Consider the following 23,023-nt stretch of genomic DNA (forward strand, 5'->3'; position numbering starts at 1 on the left):
TCTTTCTTACTAAACCTTGAAATCTCATTAGGTGAAATACAGCAAGACTAGAAAGATCCTTTTTTTCCTCCTACTTTAGGAAGATTGTGAAAAAAGATTTAATAGGCATTATCTGTGAATTGTGCTAAATAGAATTGGTAACAGTGTTAGAGGGTTGTAGTTTTTCTTCTTTGGGGCTTGAACTCAGGGCCTCACACTATTACTTACCTTCTTTGCTCAAGGCTGGGATTCTACCATTTGAGCCCCTTTACTTCTGTGTTTTGCTAGTTCATTGGAGGTAAGTCTTTCACAGACTCTTCTGCCCAGGTTGGCCTTAAACTGTGGTTCTCTAAGTGTAAGAATACAGGTGTGAGCCACAGGCGCCTGACATTTAATAGGGTTTGGTAGGCTCTCGCATCGCAGGATCACTTATTATGTTTCGGGTTTCTCTATATATTTGTTTCCTGACACATCCTTTAGCCTATGAGATTATCTGGTGTCTCTGCCTTGTTTTCCTCCTGCCTCTGAATTGTAGGCACAAGTGGCTCCTGGCATCGTATATATAGAACTTGCTGTCCCCTTCTTCCAGTGCCCTGCCTCTTCCTTGTATGACTAACTCTGAAGCATCCTAAGGATGTTTGAGCTGTGCGCCTACCTCTGGAAGTTCTCTCTTTTGCCCACTCTCCATTTGCCAGGCTTGCTAGATAGACGGACAGACAGACAGACACACACACACACACACACACACACACGACTCAGTAGTCCAATCTCCCTTGTCAGTTACTTCCCAGGGCAGTCATTGCAAACTTGCTCACTTGCCAAGCTTCCTGATTCCCATGATCCTCCAGGCTTCTACATGGCACCATTCATGACCTCAGTAACAACTTCCTATCAGCAGGTGTTGGTAGTTAGTGGATGTTTTGAGCAATTCTGGGAAGTCTGAATAGGGAATAAGGAGCCCAGGAAGGTTGCAGTATTCAGAACCATCTTGGAATGTAAGGTATGTCACCATCCTCTGAGCATGTGAATGGCTTCAGGTGTTACTCTCACCTGAGTGGAGGCTTGGGACTGCTTTGTGTTTATTCCCAGAGGTAAGATGGAAGCAGAATTCTTGAGGGCTGCAGGCAGAGGCTGAGTGTAAGGTGGCTTTGGGCCCCTGCGGTGGGATGAATAGGATTTCTACAAGCTGGAGGGGAGGAGGGCAGGAGCACAAGGAAAAGATTAGCCCTGAGAAGGGCATAGGTATTTGGGCAAAAGGTTGGAGCAGGGATTTCCTGTTGCTGACTTAGTAATAGAAGGTAGGGTAGAGCCACATATGAGAAGCCTGGTACAGAGCCTGGATGTTTGAGTGCTGCTGTGCCAGCCAGAAGATTGTTTGGAGACTGTGCAGCTTTGAAGAGATAGAAGCAGAGTCCTAAGGATGAGATAGAAAAGGATCAAGCAAGGAAAGAGATTCTTTCAATGATCTAGACTGCAAATAACCCAGTCCAGCAAGATATAGGAGCCCAGTGTCTCAGTCATTTGAAGAAACTGAGGTTTGTGTGTCCATTGATGGTGATTCAAAGATGCATGAAGTAGGGACCTTCAGAAGAGAGAGTGAAAGCAAAACCACCCAAGTTGTCACCTCTTAGTGAAAAAACAGCAATGTGGAAGAAAGGCCACAGGTCGCAATACACATTCGCTAACTGATCTGAGCAGCAGCAGGCACGAAGGATGCTCAGATGGCAGATTGCAGATCTGGGCTTTGTTCCCAACAAAACACACAGTGCTCTCTGTTTGCCAGCCCTGGTAGCTAGGCCAGGCTGACCAACCATCAGTTGCAACCCCTTTGAATTGTTTCCCTGATTCTTCCCTTACTTGATTTTCACCGAGCAGTCAGATGATTTAGAGACTAAGTCACAATAGGAAACTTCTGCTCCCCAAATCCCGCCATGGCACTCATCACACTCCTAGTAAAAACCAATGGCCTGTGGGTGGTAGAAAGGCACTGCTCAGCAAGCATTACCTCTATGGCCCTGGCTCCTTCCACTCCGCACATAGTCTGGTCACAAAGTCCTTACGTACCTCACACCCCTGCTGAACTCCCTTAGTGCCCCTTTGGGCCTTGTCACATCTCCATGTCTAGTTCTCACGTCTTTGAAGTCCACTTACATGTCCACCATATTTAAAATTGTGACTCGTCCCTGTTCCTTTCTAGGCCTCCTCTATTATGTATAGTCCATGGCATTGACTGCTTTCTGAAATGATGTATCATTTATGATTTGTGTTTCTTAACAGACCTATCCACATTGACCCACTCCCATTAGACTCTTCAGGCAGGAATTTCATCTCTTCTAATAAGTGTTTTGTAAATGCCAGGACAGAACTTGGCTTAAAGAAGCTCAGTGCTTTTGGTGGAGTGAATGAATTTATTTGCTATTACTAATAAGGTCTGGTTCACTCCTCTTCCCCACCCCCATACACACACATGAAGTGAATTTGCTTTTTTGTCATGGTCTAAATTATATATGTCCCTGATTTTTGTTTGTTTTCAAATAGCCTATTTTCTCTCCAAGACTTTTAGAGCCAAGTTTTATTTTAAAAAAAAAAAGTACAATAATTAGAGAGGAAAATGTGAAGACAGTTTTTTCAAAGAGAAGAAACTTACTTGGCAAAAGGGTTAAATTGCATTATATTGTGAAGGATTTGTAATCTGCAAGGCTGAAACTGAGTACAAAAGCCTTGAAATTGGAGAGAATAAGGTCCCTTGCCTCTCTGCCTTACATTCCCTGGATGCATTCCAATTATGCCTAAGACACTGGCATCTTCCTATTCTGGGGCGTATTTCATTTCTCTCCACAATCCTAAGCATTACACACACACACACACACACACACACACAACTCTAAATAACAAACACATGATAGAATAGAAGATGATGAAAGATTAATCATGAAAAAGGATCACAAAAACATTTTGGTGGATGTTTAGTTTTCTTTTTCAGGGTTGGGGTAGGGGGCTTGCCACCTAGCCAGAATTTCTTATACTTAAACATTCATGCATGCCCACACACCTATACAAGCACTCCCCTTCCTCCTCAACTCTTTCTCCATTAAAAACAAACAAAAAAGCTGTTTGAAGCCAGGTGTTAGTGGCTCATATCTATAATCCTGGCTATGCAGGAAGCTAAAATCTTAAGAATTGGGGTTTGAAGCCAATAGACTCACAATGAGACTATCTCCAATTCAACAACAATAATAAAAAATGGGCTAGAGGCATGGCTCAAGTGATAGAGATCCAAGCTACAAGGGAAAAAGCAGGCTGAGAGCATGAGGCCTTGAGTTCAAGCCCCAATATCAGTAGCAAAAACCAAAGCAGAAGAAAGGATCTGGACAAATCTTTGTGTAGCTCTTCATTAGCTGCTATGCTCTGAGTCACTTTCAAAGTGAGTTGAATCTCAAAATTACCAGCTGAAGGCCCCCTGTAGAATGTATGGATATTTCCTTAGAGCTGTGTACATACCTCTTTCTTGCTTATCTCAGTAACCCGTTCTCAGTGTGGTAATAGTCCCTGCAAGGGAAGGAAACACTGTTTCTTGACCAACAAAACAAAGAGAAAACGCATAGTCAGGTGTTGGTGGCTCATAGCTGTAAACCTAAATACTCAAGAGGCTGAGATCTGAGGATGGTGGTTTGACACTTCCATGGGAAGGAAAGTTCGTGAGACTCTTACTACCTCCAGTGAATTACTCAGAAAGGGCTGGAAGCCTTGAGCCAAAGAAACTCAGGGACAGTGACTATACCCTGAGTTCAAACCCTAGGACCCCCCCCCCACACACGCATATACACAAAGGAATGTAAAAATATTAACCCTCCCCCTTACCAAAATAGCTGTGGTTACTTCTGGCAGTGTCACCAGGAGCCACCAGTGCCCACTACACAAACAATTGTTTTTTCACAAATGATTTTTGTGGTTGTCATTAAAGTTAAATTTATAAGCCTGTGCATCTGTAGCTCGTGGCTATAATCCTAGCGACTCCGAAGGTGGAGATCTGAGGATTGTGGTTTGAAGCTATCCCAGGGAGGAAAGTCTGTGAGACTCTAATCTCCAATTGGGCCAGAAGTGGAGCTGTGACTAAAGTGGTAGAGCACTAGCCTTGAGCTTGAAAGCTCAGGGACAGTACACAGGCTCTGAGTTCGAGCTCCAAGACCAGCACTAAATAAATAAATTAATAACTGGGCACCAGTGGCTCTCATCTGTACTCCTTGCTCCTCAGGAGGCTGAAATCTGAGGATCTCCATTTGTAGTCAGCCCAGACAGACAAATCTGAGAGACTCATCTAGTTAACTATCAAGAAGCTGAAAGTAAGAGATATGAATCCAGTGGTAGATCATTACCAGCCTTAAGTAGAAAAAGACAAGCAAGCACTCAGATCCTTGAGTTCAAGCCCCAGTACCCACATACACACAAAATATTCAAGTGTATGAAGTCAGATGACATAGAATCCTACAAAATAATAGCTAAATTATATGTTGTATGCATTCACACAAATTCAACTTGCTTAATGTCAATTTTATTGCTGTTGATTGTATAATCGCAGCTTTTGCTACTTCTTATAATCTCTTGGGTTTTTATAGTAGGCCAAAAATAACTTCCATAATCAGGAGAAATTAAAAAATTATGCCAGTCTAAGGATATGGAAGTATAAATGTCTAATTTAGAATACCCAGTCGTATAATGATGGCTTTCTTTTTGCCAGCCCTGGCCTTGAACTCAGGGCCTGAACACTGTCCTTGGGCTTTCTCAAGGCTAGAGCTCTACCACTTGAACTACTACACCACTTCTGGCTTTTTTTCTATGTATGTGGTACCAAGGAATCGAATCCAGGGCCTTGTGCATGCTAGGCAAGCACTCTACCACTAGGCCAAACTCCTGGCCCCATAATGATGACTTTTAATGATGGATTTTCTTTTTTTTAATTTTTAAAATTTTTTATTGCAATTAATAGAAGGGTTACATTATAGTCGCCAGATAGAAGGTACATTCCTTAACAATCATTGCTACCCCTTCTCATGGGTTTGTCCCCATTTTTCTCCCCCATAATGACTTTTCTTTGAAGGTTCTTCCCCAGAGGTTAACAAAGGAAAAGTAATTTGATTAAATGCCTTCAGTACTCAGGTTTACCATACTGTAGGTAATTGAAGCAGAGAAGTCAATAGATGCAGCATGGGCCAGTAGAATAGAGGTAAGAACAATTTCCCAGTCAGATAGTCCCAGGTTGGACCTGTGGCTGTGGTGGCAGCCTTTGGTAAGTTACTTAACACCCGTGAACCTGAAGATTTCCCACCCGTGAAAGTGGTGCTGTAATTATCTCTGTCCTCAAAGGACCGCTGTGGGATAGTACTGAGTCACTGTTGTATGAGTTACGGTGAGCACTTAGCACAGAGTACTCAGGAAGCAGGTGGCTGTTATTATGAGATTCCCTCAGGAAAGCACAGCATTTCCTTCAAGAAAACCAGACATGAAAAGCTGACTTAGGAAGTTATTAGTCACCTTTCAGAGAAGGACTACTATAATAATCGTGTATTTGTTTCCTGTTACCTAAACATAGTAACTTATACATTTGTCTTCTAATGGTTTTTATGGATCTGAAATCTGGGCATGGCTTCATTGGCTCCTTTCCTTACAGTCTCTTAAGGGTGACCCGGGGCTGGCTTCTCACCAGGAGGCTGGGCTAGCAAAGTATCTGTGTGCATGTGAGTGTGTAGTGCTGCCAGCATTTGATTCCTGGGGTTGCAGGATTCATGGCAACTTGCCCTTTAAGACAGCAGGAGAGGAAAGCAAGAAAGACATGACAAGACATGAATGAGATGGAATCTCACACAAAGCAATGTTGTCCTGGGGCTGCTGCTCTGTCACTTTTGACATACAAGGCCGGTTAAAAGCCAGTCACAGCTCCCTTGCCTGCTCTGAAGGGAAGACGCACAGGGGTGAATGCCAGGACAGGATCATGCAAGTGGTGCTCATAGGCATGTGTGTTTCAAGCACACAAAAAGGCAAATGCAGAATTGTAAACCATAATTGATAAGAGTTGAGAAAAATGCTGGCCTGGATTTTCAACAGCATTTATTGGAAAGCAAGATGAAGCCACACTGTGCATACCTAGCGCATCAGTGGCCAACAGCAGGACTGCCTCCTTCCCTCTGAGATTTGAAGTGCATGGAGGCCATGACTCATTACCTAGAAAAAAAATTATCTGAGATCTTTCAGATCTGGGGAATAGTTCATGGACTTAACACTTACTTTGTAAGGAGTGGGTAATTGAAATACGTTCCATTGTGACTTTCAAGATCTTTACTAACATGGACCACTCTTATTGCTCGTGCAGTTTTTATAATAAGCACTTATTTTTTCAGGGAAAATCCATATTATTTCACTCAGATTGATGGTTGAGCTTTAACCTTTATTTTGTTCTCTAGATTGAAAAGAAAGCCTTTGGGGTTGTTTAGACTTGGCATTCTCCAGTGAGGGGTATGCACTTATCATGCCCTGTTGGTTCTTCTGTCTTATACCAGCCTTGGTTTGGTGGAGTCAAATCTCTTCATAGGAAAATGTTGCCAATGATGCTAAGATTTTGTGGATGTTACAAAGCCACAATAAGATTACTATTATGAAGGAGGAGACTGGAAAGCAAAGCAGTGGAATGATTCAAAAGTACGTTGTAGGGGCCAGGAGCTTGGCCTAGTGGTAGAGTGCTTGCCTAGCATGCATGAAGACCTGGGTTCAATTTCTTTGTACCACATACATAGAAAAAAAGCTGGAAATGGTGCTGAGGCTCAAGTGATAGAGCTCTAGCCTTGAGAAAATCCAAGGACAGTGCTCAGGCCCTGAGCTCAAACCCAGGACTGGCAAAAAAAAAGAAAGAAAGAAAGAAAGAAAGAAAGAAAGAAAGAAAGAAAGAAAGAAAGAAAGAAAGAAAATACATTGTATTGGGGAAGTGAAGACAGGGTGTTTGACTATAACTCTTACAATAATAATAATAATAATAATAATGAAGGCCTGAGACTCCTGGCACTTTTTTCCTGTTTCTTTTCATTTTCATTTTTAAATTTTTTTTATTTCTGTTAGTGAAGGAACTCAGGCCTTCGAAGTCTGATTCAGCATGGTCACTCATGGCAGGTTCTCTAATACTTAAGCCACACTTTCACTTCCACTTTTCTGCTAGTTAATTGGAGATAAGAGCTTAAAAGATTTGTCTGCTAGGATTGACTTTAAACCAAATTCCTCATATCTCAGCTTCCTAAGTAGCTGGGATTGTAAGCAGGATTCACCAGCACCCAGCAGGAAATTTACTTTCTAAGGGAACTCTTGGGGATGTTGTTTAATGTTGGTTAAGTCCCCTGCAACATGGAAATACCAAGAGTTGCCTCAGAATTGTTGCCAGGAAGTAAGCTGGCAATAAGAATCCACACCCTTTTAAACGTAGAAGCCCTCCTTTCCTTTCCTTCTGTTGCCTGTTCCCAGTGTGGGCATCTCCCAAGGAAGTCAGGCACCTGTGACTCACACCTATAATAGTTGCTACTCAGGGGGCTGAGACCTAGGAGATCATGGTTCAAAGTTAATCTAGGCTGAAAAGCCTGCGAGACTCAATCTCCAAGGCCAGCAAAGGCTAGGCCTGAAGTGTGATCAAATGCAACCAACTGAATGAACAAGCCAACTGAGAGCATTAAACAAAGAAGAAAAATGAATGAAGGTGCTAATCTGGAGTGACTTCATTTGCTCCTATGGGGATGCAGTGGCCAAGAAATGGACAGGTCTTTCCATAGGGGAACCTGAGGGTAAGGACTTGTCACCATAGCATGCTTATAACTTACATTTTTTCTTATTAATTATAGAAATACTAGGAAATAAAGACATATATTATAAATGAATTTCACCTACAGTCTTATTTTTATAGAAATGATAAGAGATTTTAGTGTTTTTCCCTGTCCCTTTTTGTTTAGATTTTGTCGGCCATTGGACTTGAACTCTGGGCCTGGGCACTGTCCTGAGTTCTTCAGCTCAAGGCTAGTGCTACCCCTTGAGCAATAGCACCACTTCTGATTTTCTGGTAATAAATTGGAGATGAGAATCTCACAGACTTTCATGCCACAGGCTGGCTTTGAATAACAATCCTCAGATCTCAGCCTTCTGAGTAGCTAGGATTACAGGCGTGAGCTACCAATGGCTGGCTTTTTGTTTTAGTTTTGTTTTGTTTTCCCTGTCCCTTTTTAATGCTTAGGATTGTGTGTGTGAGTGTATGTGTGAGTGTATATGTGTGTGTGTGTGTGTGTGTGTGTGAGAGAGAGAGAGAGAGAGAGAGAGAGAGAGAGAGAGAGAGAGAGAGAGAGAGACACAGAGAGACAGAGAGAGAGGGAGACAGACAGATAGACAGAGACAGGGAGGGAGGGAGACAAAGAAATTTATCATGCCTTCTAAGTTTATACAACTTAGGACATACTAGATATGAGAGTGCCTTTATTGGACTTACAAGTTAGAACACAGCCAATGTCTACAAGCTCCTGTGTGCACTATTCTTTTCATTAATCTCACTTCTCATATTTGGGTTCTATTATTATAGTTTCCCATTGTATTATGTTTTCGACTTTAGTCATTTTTCAATAATGTCATCACTTTTGCCTGCTTTCTTACCTTTGGAGCTCAAGGTGTGCGTAGAGTGTGGGCTAGCCTTGCTCTTTGTGATCTAATGTATGGCAGCTATTAAATAGTCATTTTGCAGCCCCCTGTGAATTGCAGGTATTGCCCATTTGGTCACACGTTAGCCTGGTATGAGAAACAAAAGAGCTGATATTGGAGCTTAAGTCTGCTTGTTTCCAAATCCCTTTGCATTTCTCCCACAGGTAGGCTGTCTGTGGGGCTATGTGTTGGGACCATTAAATATACTATTGTATCTATTCATTTGTTTACTTATTTATCTTTCAAGTAATTGTATAGAGGGATTTTAATTAGCATGTCCACCTAAATGCACAATGCATCTAAATCAGATTAGCTGCTTCCATCATCCTCCCTACTTTTTATCTTTTCCAGCTTCCATTCCCTAGTTTACTTGTTCCACTTTGACATCTGTATATTAAGTATTATGATTGTATTAACCAACTGTTCCTCCATCCAGTCACCATTTCCCCTTAAATTTTCTCCCTCCCCACATGTGTTTTTGTTTGTTAAGATAAAGTATTTCTGAGAATAACACACAAGCTGGAGCTCTAATTTTCAGACATGAAGGTGCTAAAGGTAAACTTCCACGAGACATGCAGAATAAAAGTAATGTTTTTAAATAGAGGAGTATTTCATGAAAAACTGGAGAGTCTTTAGTGTTGGGTTGTCTGGCCTTTTCACTGACCCCTTCTCTCACTGCCATGCTGCTGAGAAGCCTGAGCTTTTATGTTCTGAGTAGCCCCCTGCTGTATGTTCTGCAGTTGTGCATCTGTAATTACGGTACAGCGTGGGAGGGGGCCCACTCTCCTTTGCTTCACTGTGGAGACATTGCCCTGCTGGGCCTGGAAGAATAAAATGGTTGCTATGGTTGCTGAGCCAGCTACAATGTGGAGCTCAAAGCTGACTAGAAAGTTGTACTGCTTATCAGTGGAAGGAAAGAAGACTATGGTGGTGCAGACAGCACTCTCAATTACTTTCTACAGGTATCCTCATGGTGTGTTCCTCGAACTCCAAGATGCATGTAGTAACAGAAAACAAACAGTGCTGATCTGTTTAAGTGGAACAAAGCATCTCTCCTGCAAACAAGTGATACTCCTTTCGAGTTGTGATGGGGTGACTGATTAAATTTAGTAAAATGGCAGAAATTAAACTCACTAAATTGTTGATATCTACACACCATTAGCTTTGTCACTGTTAGCTTTTTGAGTTATAGAAATTCACTGTGGGTGAGCAGGAAATAGCAAAATGCTACTGGGATTTTTTTTCTCTGATGACCACCTTTTGTTGAGGATAATCAAAAGAGCAGAGGAAGGCTGTGACCACTGGCATATTTTATTACAATTTTAAACTATAATTGGTTTTAGTGCACTAAATCCTACCTGCCTGTGTGTTTGTGTGTGTGTGTGTACACACATGCAGTACTGGTACTTGAACATGGGGACTTGAGATCTTATTTGGCTTTTTCCCCTCAAGGATAGTGTTCTACCATTTGAGTCACAGCTCCACTTCTGGCTTTTTTGGTGGTTAAGTATAGATAAAAGTCTTAGCTGGCTTTGAACCATGATCCTTAGATCTTAGCCTTCTGAGTAACTAGGATTATGGTAAAAGTCACCATCATCAGCTTAAAACAGATGTTTCTAAAAGTTTAATTGTGGGAACTATTCAGCATAGAAATGATTTTATGTGATTTGACTTCATATCTGAAGCATAAAACCATGTTTTGTTTATTAAATTATGGTAGTGTAATACTTCTCAGCTTTGATCTTTGGAGCAAAAGCCAACAGCAGGAAAAAAGTTGATATCAGTTTTCTGAAATTTATCTTTAATTTTTTTGTAAATTATTTTGACTCAGATTAAATTGGTATTTTGAATAGTAAAAAATATATAGAAGTGATTTTAAGTCATTTAATTTGTTAACTTTTTAATTATGTGTATGGTATCTGCTCGTCTCACCCCCCTGCCACCTCTTACCATCAGAGTTTGAACACGGGGCGTCATACTTACTCAGCCTCCTTGTTCAGTTTGCTTTCTGGGCTGGTGCTCTTCCACCTGCAACCCAGCTTTTTGCTGTTCTTTTAGAGATGGAGTCTTTTGAACTTCATTGCCTGGGCTGGTCTTAAAACCAGGATCCTTTGGATCTTAGCCTCCTGAGAGGCTAGGATGACAATTATGAGCCCAATTTATAATGATACTTTTGGTGCCAGACCCTGCTGCTTTAGTGCAGAGTCTTGAGTGGAAAGCCAGTGTGCTTTTCTTTCAAGCCAGACTGAAATGCTTTCTTTCATCTATTGTAGGTATGCCTGTAGTGAGTTGTGCTGTTAGAAATGTTCACCTACAATCTTGAGTGCTGCATGACTTGACTAGACTATTTAGTTCTTTTCAAATGCTTTATCAAAGGGGAGTCCCTCCATGAAATGACCCAAGGTAGAACTGACTTTCCAGTGGCCTTGACTTTTAAATCACCATGTGCTGACAGAGGAGCTGGCCTCAGCAAAACCAGGGTCAGGATGTCGTCCAGGCAGCAGGCTTGTAAACTCCTTCCTCCCCTGGATGCGCTGCCCGCTGTGTCTTCAGCCTTCTGCTACTGCCTTCTATGGACAGTACCCACCCTGTGGCCAGGATCCCGCAGAGGCTTTGGTGATAGCTTGGCTGGATGCCTTCATAGCCAGGCAAGGGAAGTATAGATGAGCCTCCATTTTTGGGTCATCTGCTTTCTGAGGTCCCCACTACTTTTCTGCCTTTCCTTTTTGTGGCTCTTCTGCTGCTGCACTCTGGCATTTGTGTGTTTCCCTGAAGGACCAGCTGTGCAGTGCTGCCTTCTCATTGTGGGGCAGATGGATGTAGGTGGGACATCCTGAGGCCTCCCAGGTGAAGTTTGGCCCAGGATCTTTCCCAGAGCCTGAATCTGGATATGTGAGCACGGTGTCAGCATTCCTCACTCAAGTGCACTATTTCAGATGTTTTAGGTTTTCACATCTAAACCCAAGATTTTGTAAACCTCCTTTTGACCTCTAACTCTTCTCCCAGCAAGAACAGAACAGCTTTGGTCTCATGTCTGTCCTCTGCTTGTGCCAGGAAGCACCTAAACATCTCAACCTGGGAGTCAGTGCCACTGTCTGTCTGCTCACCAGATTTCATCAGTTCTGACTGGTCTTTACACATAGCATGGCTGTAAACGCCCACCACCATCTAATCTTTTCTGATTCATTCACCAGCGTCATCTCCAACTGTGTCCACCCAGCTTTCCCTTTGTGGGGGGCGGGGGGGGAAAGGGGGTACCTTCCCATCTTACAGAGATCACACAAGCCCTATTGATGAAGAGCCTTCCACCTGTCCATTAACCACTATCTGTCCGACCTCATGCAAAGGGCTCAGAGGAGCCAACCCTCCATCTAGAGGATGTCAGTCTCTGTGGCCTAAGCTGTTAGGGCCTGCATATGCTCACAGGAAAGATGTACATCCCTGAAAAATAAGGACCGTATCCTCACTAACAGCCTACATGTGAGCTTAGCACAGCCCCACCCTAGGTAAGCACTGGAAATTATGAATGGATGAGTGAATGAAGGAATAAATACCAGGCAGGTACTATATCAAGCAGCTGGAGCAAGTTATCCACTTTAATCCTGGAAACAGGGCTCAAATTGCTTAAGGAGCTGAAGTTGGTGACTCATAACTGTAATCCTAGTTACTCAGGAGGCTGAGATCTAAGAATCATGGTTCTGAGCCAACCCAAACAGACAAATCTTTCTCTGTAGCTTACCAGTAAGAATCTGAAAGTAGAGCTGTGGCTCAAGTGGTAGAAAGCTAGTCTTGAGCAAAATGATTAGGGATAGCACCCAGGCCCCAAGGTAAAATCTCAGGAATGTCACCCAAAACAAGTTACCCTTTCCCTCCTGTACAGCTGCTTCAAGCTTGCTGTTAAATATATTGTGCAGCCAGGCGGTGGTGGCTCACACCTGTAATCCTAGCTATTCAGGAGTCTGAGTTCTGAGGATCACAGTTTGAAGCCAAAGGAAGCAGGAAAGTCCATGAGACTCTTATCACTAGTTAACCACCAGAAAACTGGAAGTGACACTGTGGTGGGAAGTGGTAGAGTACTAGTCTTGAGCAAAGAAGCTCAGAGACAACACCCAGGCCCTGAGTTCAACCCCCATGACTGACCAAAACAAACAAACAAACAACCTATGTACTACTTCTTGGCAAAAAGATATTATTGACCCTAGAAGATACTTTCAAGAACTCTTGAAGTTTCAGGTTTAGCTTGTCAAGGTCAGAGCTGCAAGGGTGAACTCTGGGCTTGATCAGGGTATGTCGGCCACCAGAGCTTCCTTCTTACCCAGGCTGACACTGGTTTGTTACCTGCATTCAAAATTCCTAGAACTTTGTGTAGAACTTATTTATGATCCTTCATACCGTGTCAGATAAGCCATAATGTAATGACCTGAGTGAATCAAGGAAGCTGGGGGCATGGGTGCCCAGCACAGTGTGTGGTGGAGTTAGTGGCCCTCTAGAAAAAAACTCAGCCTGCAAAGTCTGCTTTGTGATGCCAGCTACATGGAATTCTGGAAAAGGCAAAATCGTAGAGGGGTCCTAGGGAAAGAAGAATGGATAGAGTGGGGGCAGGAGGTGGCAAAGGACCTTCAGAGCAGTGACATTGTTCTGTAGGGTGTGGATGAGGGACATCTGTCAAAACCTTGGGAGGTGTGACACACACAGTGGACTGTCACCTAACCCTGGGCCTTCGTTAATCCTCAGGTCTTGATGTGGCTCATCTTTGATAACAAATGGACCACACTGTTCACATCAATAATACAGTGAAGTGATGGGTCGGCATGAAGGCATATTTTCCCCTTAATTCATGTGTAAACTGCTTGAAACAAAAAGAATAGGTATTTGTTGTCATGTTGAAGCTAAACCTTTCCCTTCACTAGTAAGTGTGCCCAAGTCCCTAAAACATCAGTTAAGTTTTTATTTATTTATTTATATTAAAATGTTTGATTTACACAAAGGGGTTTCAATTCTATGAATCAGGTTTTTTTAATACAATAAATCTGTGTGTGTGTGTGTGTGTGTGTGTGTGTGTGAGAGAGAGAGAGAGAGAGAGAGAGAGAGAGAGAGAGAGAGAGAGAGAGAGAGAGGCAGAGACACAGAGAGACAGAGACAGAGAGAGAGAGGCAGAGGCAGAGAGTGAGTGAGTACTGGAACTTGAAAACTCACACCACAACCTTACAACCAGCCCTGAGCTTTTTCACTCAAGGCTAATGTTCTGCCACTTGAGCTACAATCACATTTCCAACTTTTTTTTTTTTTTTTTGCCAGTCCTGGGCTTGAGCTCAGGGCCTGAGCACTGTCCTTGAACTTTCTCAAGGCTAGAGCTCTACCACTTGAACCTCAGCACCACTTCCAGCTTTTTTCTATGTATGTGGTACCGAGGAATCGAACCCGGGTCTTCATGCATGCTAGGCAAGCACTTTAACCACTAGGCCAAACTCCCGGCCCACATTTCCACTTTTTGCTTGTTCATTGGAGTTAGGAGTCATGTGGACTTTCCTATCTAGGTTGAGTTTTACACATGACACTCAATTCTCAGCCTTCTGAGTGGCTAGGGAGCTCATCTTAAAGTGATATTTAAATGATACAGTTGCTTTGATAATTGCTTTTACTTTGTCAAATAATTGTTCTTCTCAAGGGTTTTGTGTTGTTGCTACTGTTAAACTTTTTTGTGGCTTAGTCTCAGTAAAAGATTTCAATTAAAGGAGAATAATTTGCATGTATTTCCTAGGTTGATTCCTTTTCCTTGCTTTCCTCCCCCTGCTGCTCCCCTGCCTTGAAAAAGGCTCTCACTCTGTCATATAAGCTAGTCCTGAGCTCCAGATTCAGATGATCCTCTTTGGTGCTCCTAAGTAACTGGGACTATAGATATGTACCACCATGCCTCTCTTTCTTAGTACCTTAGTTCCTGCCTCTGACGTGTAAGAGCTAAGCTTGAGGAAAACAGCTGACTTTAAAGAATCTGAACTGAGGACAACAGTGAGAAAGAAATATAGAACTGTGCATCTGTAGGAACAAATTGGTGTCTTACTTGCTTGAAAAATTGTTTAAGTAAAGCACATTTCAGCAAGTTGAATTTCAACTTGAGAGATGTCCAGATGTGAAATGGCAACTCTAAACACTGAATGTGCTGTGCTTTTTGAAAAAGAAAGTAGGCTTTTTTGTTTTGCTTTCTTTCCCTCCTTTAAAGACAAAAGTCAGGAGAGAGCTGAGCAGGGAATTTAGAACAGGAATGGAGTTAGAGATACAATTTTTATTCAAAAAGGAATTTACTGATAGATGTAAGAATAAGTGGACAATTTTAGTCAAGTGTAAACCTCTAGAAGTCTAAAATGCAGTGTACCTGAAGTTAGATGGCCTTAATGTGTTTTAGGACACCATCTACTTTTACACTTTTAATAAAAAATATATGAAGTGAAATTATACATAACACATGGAAAGAAATAAAAGTCAAAATGTAGCAATTTAAGTCAACAATTAATACTTTGTCTCTGACAATGTAGCGGGTGTTTTATTGACGATTGATTTTTCGTTCCATATTCCAGGATAATGGAAGCATCCTTTAGTCAGGAAAGTTTAGCCATGAGCATGGTGGATAACTGTTCATGGAGGGAGTATGGGAATGGAATGTGGCCTAAAGTGTTCTTACAGCTTTAAAACAAAGCGGAAGAGAAGCTTGGAAGGTACTGAGTATTAGATGTGGATCATAAGAGGGTTTTGGCTTTTGTTTTCTTGTGGGGGGGTTGTTTGTTTGCAAGTATTAGAGCTTTTGAGGGAAAAAAATTACGTGGATGCTTTTGGAGTTTGGTTACTTTCCAAAGAAGAGCTGCTGTCTTGTAATCTTACTTTTACTACTAGGAAACATTGTATTTTAAGAATTGACCAAGCAGGTTCTCCTTGGCAAATGCTTATTGGAAAATCAGATATGCATTTAGAAGCCAAGAGAGAGAATGGTCTTCAGCTCTGCTATGGTAAAGTCTGTTCACTGGAAGCGGAGGAAACAGACACTGAGGGAAGCCAGCAGCTGGAGACCAAGGAACAGTGATGAGCAGCGATGGTGGCTGCTGCTTAGTCTGTGGGGGAAGATAAAGTGCTCCTATGGACCCAGGCAAAATGTTTAGAAGATACAAGAAAACATATGAGGAAATCTCACAGGCCTGTAGTGGGTGATTTTTGATCTTACATGTTGCTGTCTCTTCTTGCACACATGCCTGTGCAAATGTGCATCCTTCTGGTAGCCTTTCAGAGATGCGAGCACAAACTCATACTCCTGTTGAACAAGGACCGTTGCTGTTCCAAATTTCATCCCTCATAACACTATTTGATTCTCTAACATTGAACAGAAAATATCTTGACCTGGCTTTTTGCTATGTACTTAAAGATGCAGTCTTACAGACATTTCTGCCCAGGCTTCTCTGGAACCAGCATCCTCCAGACCTCAGTCTCCTGAAGAGCTTAGATTACTGGCACAAGCCACCGGTGCCTGGCTTAAGATTGGTTGATCTTTATATATCCAGATCACTTATATTTCTGGAACTACTTTCTTTCTTAGAAGAGCTGAGGATTGGGGAGAGAATTAGGTATCAATGAGTAGAAGTAACATTCATCACTGACTGAATTATGTAGCTACTGAATCATTTTCACAACTGAAAATGGGCTGCTATATAAGAGTTAAATCAAAATTCAACCCATTCATACGTGTAACACACATACAAAGAAAAATAAGTAAGTGTGGTGACAGACTTGTTAATTAGTTTGGTTTAATCTCTCTAGGAAATCTACTTCAGTCAAAAAAGATTACATTGTAGCCTGGCCATGCTGTCTCATAGCTGTCATCCCAGCTGTTCTGGAGGCACAGGCTGGGAGAATCAGTTAAGGGCAGTTTGGACAAAAAGCTAGGGAAATCCCATCTCAACAAGAACAGCCACGTGTGTTGCTGCATGTCATGGTCAGAGACCCAACTAGTGTAAAAGCTCTCCAGAGGTTGGTGGCATGGCTTAAGTGGTAGAAAGCTTACCTTACAAGTATAAGGCCCTAAGTTCAATACATTGTATCCCATCAGTATATACAATTGTTGCTTGTGAATTAAGAGAAATAACTTTATCTAAAACATCCATTTTATAGGAGAAGCTCACTGTAATAGTGTAACCCGTCTTAGAAGGTGATTCAAATGGAAGAAAGGAAATTCACAGGAAGAGTTTGTGGTGCCTCTTTTGCATCATGGCATTCTGCTATTTCTTGATGGTGCCAGGACAGTCTGTTGTCCCTTTGAATTTATCAGCTCTATTAGAAACTCTTGATGGAATTGAGAGGGAGCCACAGCCAAGACTCATTTCGTTATTGTCATTGGATTCCCAAACTTAATAAAATAATGAACATAAAATAATTATCAAATGTAATAAAATAATAAAAGTTCTTTGAGGGAACCTCAACATTTTATATTTGAATTTAAAGACCATCAAAACTGACTTTTGAGATTAGTTGTTGATGTCAGTAACTTAACTGTGATTGAATTTCCAGTTCAGGGTTTCTGTGAGTCGGGGAATTCCTGTTGGACATGGATCATTTTACAAGTAAACTCTTCTCAAGATGAAGTCAACAGAGACCTGTTTCATATCCATTCTTGTTTCTCCATTAATTTTTTAGGTTCCATAAATTAAAATTCATTTTTTTGTGTAAAATTCTAAAAGGATTCTTTGATTTCTGTTTGGTGATACTTGACTTTGAGTCTTCTGCTTGCTTATCTTGCTTGCCTGGCAAGAGCTCTACTACCTGAGCCATGCCAACAGCCTGAAGTTTTGCTGGCTATGTTGGAGATGCAGTCTTCCAGATTTTCTTGTCCCCAGCTTGCTTAAAACTCAATTTTCCAGATTTCAGCCTTGAACTCATTGTTCTCTTAGCTCAGCTTCCCAAGTATTAAGATTATGGGAGTATGTCTCTGCACTCAAAACGTAATTTTTTTTACATTTTTTGTTGTTTTGTTGTTTTTGTTGTTTTGTTGTTTTGTTGTATATCATATGCTTTGGTCATATTCACAACCTCCCTAACCCTCTCTTGTTCTCCCTCTTCCTCCTATCTGTCCTCTTCCTCTTCCAACAATGTCTCCCTTCTACTTATCTTTGTCTTTAAAAAGAAAAAGTCTGAATTTCTCATATGAGAGAAAATATGAAGTAGTTGTTCTTCTGAGTAGCATTTAGTTTGCTTAACATGATGCCTTCCAGTCCCAGATTATGCAGCAAATTGCATAATTTCATTCTTTTTAGCTGAATAATCTACCACTACATACACACAACATATTTTCCTATCTATTTATTGACTGATGGGCATCTATGCTGACTCCCTAGTTAGGCTACTATGAATAGTGCTGCAATAAACATGGATGTGCAGATACAGCTTACATTCCTTCAGATATGTGCCCAGGATGGTTATAGCAGAACTTTATGGTAGTTTTATTTTTAGTTTTTTGATACCTTCCATATGAGTTGCACATTAACTGGTATGGTTTACATTCCCTCTAATAGACTATGCAGTGCCCTTATTTTCCCTAACCCAATCCCTTCCTCCTCACCAGCACATAGTAGCTTGTTGTAGTGATGACCATTCTAACTAGGCTGAGATTGAATCTCTATCATTGTTGTTTCTTTTATGTCTAAGGATGTTGAGCATTTATTTGCATATTCATTAGCCATTTGTACTTCTTGTTTAGAAAACTGGTCAACTCATCTGCTCATTTGTTGATTGGATTATTCCTTTGACTTTTTTTTTTAGTTCTTTATATATTCTGGATATGAATCCCTTGTCAGATGAATAGCTCTGGCAAAAGATTTTGTCCACATCCTGTGGGCTCCCTCTTCGTTCTGTTTGTTTCCTTTGCTGCAATCCCACTTGTCAGTTCTCAGCAAGTTAATATTTAAATAAGATTTAATGTACAGGGTAAGGTTTACTTTGAGTTCCTCATTTACTGTAGTAGAGATACTGGAAAGACCAAGCTTCTGTCCACATCTCTGTCTTACTCAGTGTTGGTTCCAGGTACTTAATGACAAGTTGCAGGGCACAGACAGTGTTCCATCCCAGTTCCATCGAGCAAGCCAGCTTCTAGCATTCAGCTCACATCACCATTTCCTATTTCTCCTCTTTGACAGTTACAATTTCTGTCTTTGGCAAAAAAGCAGGCAAAATCTAATTTGTAATGGCTAGAACTAGCTGTCCACTTAAACAATAGAAAACTGAGTCATAAATTCTGTCTTCATAAAACTCCTCCATACTTTTGGAAAAATGACTCATTTTTAGGCAGCATCTGCCATTGCTATTTGCCAAAAGTGATCTAACTTGGATGAGCTTGATGATTTGTTCAAGTTTCAGAGCCCCTGTAGAGAGAGCATTAGAATTGAAGACCATCATGTACGTGTTCGTGTGCCAGGTTTATCGGTATATCCACACACGTCACTGTTGCATTCTGGAATGTTCTAGTACCATTCTTCTCAAATGTGAGCTGCTTTAGAATCACCGGGAGAGCTTACTGAAACTCCAGATTGTCATGTATCCCTTTCAGAATTTGATTCAATAAATCTGGAATGGATCTGTGACTTTTATTTCTAATAAGTTCTAAGAGTTGCCAAGGCTGACAACTTAGGGTCTATTTTGAGATCCACTCTTCTAATTTATCTTTGTTACTTAAAAAAAAAAAGTGATAGTTGGGCACAGTGGCTCACACCTATAATCCTAGCTACTCAGGAGGCTGAGATCTGAGGATCATGGTTCATGGTTCAAAGCCAGCCTTGCCACAAAAGTCTGTGAACTCTTTATCTCCAATTAACCACCAGCAAACCAGAAGTGGTGCTGTGGCTCAACATTGTAGAGCACTAGCCTTGAGCTGCAGGGCTTATGGACAATACCCAGGCCTGGAGTTCAAGTCCCATTACCCACCAAAAAAAGAATAAGTAAAAATGATAAACATAAAAGATACAGCCACTCAAATCTCCCCAGCTTCTCTCATGTTCATAATGAAATCATTCTAGAACAAGGTTTTCTGATGGCATTAAGAATTCTCCTTTAGGAATCCTTAACCATGGCTTCCTATAAAGGGAGAAAAGAAGTTGGATCACCTTGCTTTTATTTAGCCAAGATGGAACTGACCTTAGAAATCCAATAACTTACTGTTTCTTACCTCCAGGAGGTATAAAATGCTTGGATTTAGTCTCACACTTAAAGCATATGAAATGTTGTGGTAAGGAGAGGAGTAAGCAGCATTTGAAATGTTGAGGCAAGAGGAACTAAGCAGCATTTGGCAGAAATTCAAAACATGGTTGTGATTGATCCTAAATGCTTTGTCTTATTCTGTGTCTTAAAAGGGCAGAAGAAGCTGAAGAGACCTGTTGTTTGGACCCAGGGAACTTGACGCTGTGGCATTGAGAAACCTGCTTATTTTATTTGGATGTCAGTGTAGTCAGGAAACCAAGCACTTTTTAAAAACACATAGATGATCATTTTATATTCCTTTCAGGTCTCAAAGAGTTCAGTTTTATTTCCCACTTATTTGTTGGTATAATCTCTTGGTGATATCAGCAATTATACGCATGGGATAAAATAGTATCAGGCCATTGCAAATTGAAGTGAAACACATTTCATCTTTTTGCCTGGACTAGACATTGTAAAACAAATTTGATTTTATATTTCTGTTTAGTTCAATTTAGTAAATGTTATCTTTAATTTTGTCACACCATTTATTCATATAAATTTTTATTCATACCTTAATGTCAAAAGAAGAAAATATAATGAGCGAAACATCAATTTCTTTTCAGTTCTATTTTTTTTTGATTGAAGGGGTTGGTACTGGGACTTGAACTCAGTCAGGCCTCACTCTCTTACTTGGCTGAGTAGAGCCACACACTTAGAGATAAGTGTCTCTCTGACTTTTTTGCTTAGGCTAGCTTTGAACTATCATCCTCACATTGTAGCCTCCTAAGTAACTAGGATATGGGCACAAGCCACCATTATAGGGCTCCAGTTCTAATTTTCAATGGAATAAATATTTAAGCTATTCAAAATCTTCCCATATTAATTTCTTTCTACCTTTGTTGAAATAGGAAATTTGCTCATCTTTCAAAAATGCATATTATCACTTTTGAATTTGCAGATGTCAAATAGCCAAAGCACAGCTGACTAAGAGATGGGATGTAGCTTGTTGCAAGTATAGCTGTGGGGGGGGGTGGGGAGGAGCTCATCTCTTCCTGTCCAATCAGCTGTGTAATAATAGCTCAACTTTCATCATCTAGCCCTGAATAGGACAGGGGAATTATCAGCAGTCTATTCTGGAGAATAGTTTTCTAAAGTGCTTTAAAGAGAGAGACAGAGACGGGCAGAATAAACAAAAAGCAGTTCATCTAGAAAGCAATGAAGAGCTCCTGATTAATAATCACATTTTTTTTAAGTTGGGTTCAACTGGATGATTAGGAGGACACCAACAGGGTTTGGGGTAAGGGGAGAGGAGAGCCGGGCTTTGAGATCTAAGAGACTGCCCTCATCCTGATTCATGTGCCTCTATGAACAACCTGCTTGGCCTATTGCGAGTATTATTTTATTTGGCTTTGGTGGAGGGAAGGAACTGTTTTCTTTTTCTTTTCTTTTCTTTTATTGTCTGGGTAATGAATAGAGGGGTTATAGTTACATTCGTCAGGTAGTAGGTGCATTACTTCTTGCACATTGATACCCCATGAACTATCTGTTTTCTGAAAGATAAGATTGAATAGACCCCAAAAGGGACTTTTGCCTTATGTTTTGTTTTCTTTCTTTTTTATAAATTTTTTTTGGCCAGTTCTGAGGCTTGAACTCAGGTCCTGAGCACTGTCCTTGGGCTTTTTCCTCAAGGCTAGTGCTCTGCCACTTGAGCCACAACACCACTTCTGGCTTTTCTATGTATATGGTACCAAGGAATCAAACTCAAGTCTTCATGCATGCTAGGCAAGCACTCTACCACTAGGCCAAACTCCCGGCCCCTGCCCTATGCTTTTTACTTATAAATTTAAGGTGTCCTAAACCCTTCCAGAAATGTCCACACCACCTAATCTCCTCTGGAGCCTGTGCATCTGGGGTACATGCTCTGAGATGGGTATGATTCTCATTGGACCACTTACTGTTAAGATAGAACCCCCTAAGTAAGACATGGGGTAATTTCATCCTCAAATTCACCTTGATGTCCAGGAAAGTCAGAGAGAAACAGGCTTAAGTTTTGGATTTGGTGTTGACCTTAGCTCCTAATGTGCACCTCAAGTCCTGCTTGCCTGTGCATTTGACCTTTCAGAGATCCCTAAGGCTGGGCAGAGTGGTGCATCATGGTAAAAGCCCTTCAACAATCTCTTAGTAACAATCTAGAATCTGTGGGAGGGCCTCTGGTGCTGCTTTTCTCCAAGGCCACCCTGTGTTGGAGAATTGGCTAATACCAATCCAGTGACACACCAACTAAAACTCTGATTGTGGGAAAAAAGGATTGAAATAAGTGTTGATTGGTCAAGCTACATGTCTGGGCACAATGGAGGCCATGATTTCTCACTTTGCTTTTAACAAGAAGCCACAAAGAATTTCTTTGTTAAGAATCAGAAAACATAAGAGTTGAATGATCCAGAGGAACAAATGATATCATAGCCTCGTCAAATCAACTGAGAAATATTCTGATGCTAAAGAAATTCTTTAACCTTATAACCAGGGTATTCACATTCTTGAGTTGATTGAATGGAAGATTTATCTGAATAGCAAGTTAATATAAATAGCCCCAGTAGAGATATAGAGAATAGCCTACAATGTAGGACTGAATTCAAATCTGAATTTTTTTTTGGTCCTTTTTACCAGTCTTCTGTGTGTTGATGGCATATCAAGATAGTGCTCACATCATAATCCATCACAAATGCATGTTTGGACCAGTGCGTTAGCAAGGAAGCTATCTGTTGGTCTTTGTCTCCCTTTCGTAGAAGAAACTCAGGTCTATGCATTATGCATAATGAGGCTGGGGTATTGGGGATGGGCTCCCAGGAGGCTCTGTAAGCCTGCTGGGAAGTCTGTTTTGGGGGAGGGCTATGTCTTGGCATTTTTAAATATAAGAGAAGAATGTTACCTGATACTCAGAGAATCTTGGCTGAAGCTTAGCGGGCCCTTTCTGAATTAGTTTACTGTTGTCTTATGATACTGAAAAAATAAAAGACTCAATAGTGCTCGGTGCTATTGTTTGCTGATGGAAATTGTTTCATGCTGTCAGGAAATTGTTAAGCAGTTCTGGGGTTTCTGACAAAGGGAGTACCCACTGTTT

General features: G+C 41.2%; 1 protein-coding gene and 1 non-coding gene across 4 annotated transcripts in view; both read left to right on the forward strand.

Annotated features, from left to right (window-relative positions):
- Nucleotides 1-23,023, forward strand: part of Iqgap2 (IQ motif containing GTPase activating protein 2) — a 225,315-nt gene that overhangs the window by 57,329 nt on the left and 144,963 nt on the right. The gene's annotated exons all lie outside the window — the stretch shown is intronic.
- On the forward strand, nt 20,249-20,375 carry LOC150064416 (small nucleolar RNA SNORA20). The gene has a single exon (XR_016535313.1). It is a non-coding gene; the product is annotated as a small nucleolar RNA SNORA20 (small nucleolar RNA).

The sequence above is a fragment of the Megascapheus bottae genome, chromosome 4 (genome assembly GCF_031878675.1).
Source record: "Megascapheus bottae isolate mThoBot1 chromosome 4, mThoBot2.hap1, whole genome shotgun sequence".
Classification (NCBI taxonomy): domain Eukaryota; kingdom Metazoa; phylum Chordata; class Mammalia; order Rodentia; family Geomyidae; genus Megascapheus; species Megascapheus bottae.